The 3,199-nt window shown below is 58.7% G+C and overlaps 1 non-coding gene across 1 annotated transcript; it reads left to right on the top strand.

Annotated features, from left to right (window-relative positions):
* On the top strand, nucleotides 1-72 carry TRNAP-AGG (transfer RNA proline (anticodon AGG)). Its single transcript has one exon. It is a non-coding gene; the product is annotated as a tRNA-Pro (tRNA).
* Nucleotides 73-3,199: the final 3,127 nt, after the last annotated feature.

Raw genomic sequence — 3,199 nt, 5'->3', positions numbered from 1 at the left:
GGCTCGTTGGTCTAGGGGTATGATTCTCGCTTAGGGTGCGAGAGGTCCCGGGTTCAAATCCCGGACGAGCCCTGTTTTGCATTTTAGTGTGGGGAGGGTTTCCCAGAGAATTTTCCCTTCGCCTGAAGCAGGGTTGTGAGAAAACCCCCAGAGGCCAGTGATCCTGCCTGAATTGTTGGGTCCAGCCAGCCAGAGACTATCAGGGACAAATCCTCCCCCAGATCTTGCGGGTGCAAAGACATCACTTTGCTGGGTGCTGCCGCAGCAGGTCCACATGTGTCCCGGTGGCAAAGTGGGAATTTCCTGCCATATCTCAGTGAAGGAGACCCATGGTGGCACTGACTTACTTGCTCAGCGATCGCTCCACACTTCCCAGGGCGGGGAAAGGGCTCAAATGCCGCTTTGGGGGCCGAGCGGGAGATGTGAGGGGGGCTGTCATGTGACTGTCTGGGTGGGATGAATGGGCTGGCCGAGACTGACCCAGATCAAGGGAGAGTCTGGAAAGACACTAGGAACCCCAAGGCTGGGAAATTCCAGCAGGCGGAAGGTGTGAGCTCAGCCTGGGTCTGCAGGAGCGGGACGATGGACCAGGAGGTGACGCGGCTGGGAATTGGATCAGACCTAGCCTTTGGGGAGACTCGGGAGCTCTCACCTGGGGCTGGCAGACAGAGACACGGGCCAGGGAGAGAGCGCTGGAAATGGATTCCCTGGCCGCTTGGCCGGGTGGCGCATGGGCTTGGCCAGCATGGACTGCCTTCTCCTTCCTCTCTCTGCGCTGACCTACAGACTTCCCAAGGCCGTGTCCAGTCGACTAATGAACCCTGCTCTGTTTGGGAACGGCTGCCTGGCGCCCCTGCACATGCTGGCTGCGGTGCCCTGGTCCCTGCAGAGTGGACAAGTCTCAGACCAGGCATCTGTCTCAGCTGGGCAGAGCTCGCGGCACGAAACAGGAGGGCGGGTGTCTCGGAGGCCGCGTGGCCTGCCCTGACGGACGCGTGGGCCCCGCTGGGGGTCAGGCCCACTGAAGGGTTCTTCCAAGGGCCTGTTTAAAAGCAGTGGGATCCGCGACAGGCCCATATTATTATATTCCAGTCACACCTACAGAACCCAGCCGAGCTCAGGACCCCGCTGTGCTTAGCACTGGACACCCACTCACTCTTGGCCCCTGCCCCTCTACTCACAAGCAGCCAAAGGGTACAAGGAAGGGAGTCTTAATAGCCCCATATTACAGGCGGGGCTCAGAGAGCAATGAAACGACTCAGCCGCCGTGTTTGGGGCAGGGCTGGGCCGTGCGCGTGGCTCGGCCACGTCAGAGTCTGGTAGTGCAACTACCAGACTGGCCTGGCTGTCCACCTGGTGTCCCCTAGAAACACGGCTCCGTGTTAGAGCCTCGTGCTCTTTCCAGGCCGTGCGAGGGGGCGCGACCTTTCACCACCACGCTCGCTCCCCTGACGGGGCCATCCGAGCACACTTCAAACAGGACGTGGAGAGATCCTGAGCTCCTTGGGCTACCAGAGACCCTTGCTACCTGGGAGGGTTGTTCAGATCTCTGGGCATCTTAGAAACCTCCACCCCTACCAGCCCCACATTGACCCTGGGCTCTGCCCTGGTCACTCGCAGTGCTCGTGTCATTGGGGGCAGTAAGGGCTGAGGCAGCCAGGTCCCGGCCCACGGAGACCGGTGAAGATGGCTCTAGGAGAGGCCGGGGGGCCCATGCGGAGCCTGGGGCTTTGTGTGACGAGCCCTCCCAGAGGCAGCTGCTTTCCTCACCCCGGTCCCCCTCATGCAATGCTCCCCCATCCCCTGGCCGCCCTGACCCACAGTGGAGATCGCAGGCTACACTGCACAGCCTGGGAAATGGTGTGAGCTGAGCTTCACCCTCCTTTCCGCTTGGGGGGCAGCACACGCACCCACCCCTGGAGATCCCAGCCAGGCCAGGCCAGGCAAAAGCTGACCTCCTTTGAGGCTGGGTTACAGGGGAGGCCTGCAGCTGGCCCGGTGCCCCCTGTTTCCCCGCCCCGTCCCAGGGAGAAGATCGGGCTCAGCGCTAGCTGGGACGCAGCACGTGGTGGGGAGCTGCGAGGTGGAGCAGCCCCCTCCCAGCCAGGATGAGCAAGGTGAAATCAGCTTAATGAGAGGAGCTTGGCTCAGCCCCCTGACCCCTTGGGGGGGGGGATCGAAGGAGGATTAAGGACAAAGGGCTCCCTTGAGCTGCTTACCCCAAACTCCCATCTCCAGCCTAGAGGCTAATCGGAGCCCAGAGCAGAAACTGACCCACAAGAGCCGCACACGGCCAAACCTGCCTAGCCCTAGAAATGATCCCAATTTCATAAGCTCCCCCCTTCCCCCTGCACAGCGCCGAGATCTCGCTCGGCAGCCCTTGCGGGGCTTGGCTCTTCTCAGCCCCTATGGCTGGCCCACCTCAGGCCTTCAGCGCATCTTCCTCTCTCACTGCCTTTCCGGGATAGTGTATTCCTGCCGTAACTCCTTACCATGGCAATGGGCACTCTAGAAAGGTCAGAGACGGATATTGGAGGATGCTACAGGATAGCCTGATCTCGCATTGTGCTGGACGAAAATGGAAAGGACATCCTCACTCCTCACCTCCATCCAGCCCCATCTCTAGCGACTAACCGTCCGAGTGTATTTCTCTAGTGTTGTTCTCCATCTAGGGTGTCTTTTGAGAGCCTCTGGCTAGACTGATTAATTGATCTTTAACTATTCATGGTAAATAGGTCCAATGGCCTGTGATGGGATGTTAGATGGGGTGGGATCTGAGTTACTACAGAGAATTCTTTCCTGGGTGTCTGGCTGGTGAATCTTGCCCACATGCTCAGGGTTCAGCTGATCACCACAGAATCATAGAATAACAGAGTTTGAAGGAACCTCTGGAGGCCATCTAGTCCAACCCCCTGCCCAGAGCAGGACCAATCCCAACTAAATCATCCCAGCCAGGGCTTTGTCAAGCCTGACCTTAAAAACTTCTAAGGAAGGGGATTCCACCACCTCTCTAGGTAACGCATTCCAGTGTTTCACCACCCTCCTAGTGAAAAAGTTTATCCTAATATCCAACCTAAACCTCCCCCACTGCAATATTTGGGGTTGGGAAGGAATTTTCCTCCAGGGCAGATTGGAAGACGCCCTGGGGGGTTTTCACCTTCCTCTGTAGCATGGGGCACGGGACACTTGCTGGAGGATT

This window comes from Lepidochelys kempii, chromosome 1, assembly GCF_965140265.1.
Source record: "Lepidochelys kempii isolate rLepKem1 chromosome 1, rLepKem1.hap2, whole genome shotgun sequence".
Lineage (NCBI taxonomy): Eukaryota > Metazoa > Chordata > Testudines > Cheloniidae > Lepidochelys > Lepidochelys kempii.
The sequence above is the reverse complement of the archived record's forward strand: the minus strand, read 5'-3'. Positions and strand labels throughout refer to the sequence as shown.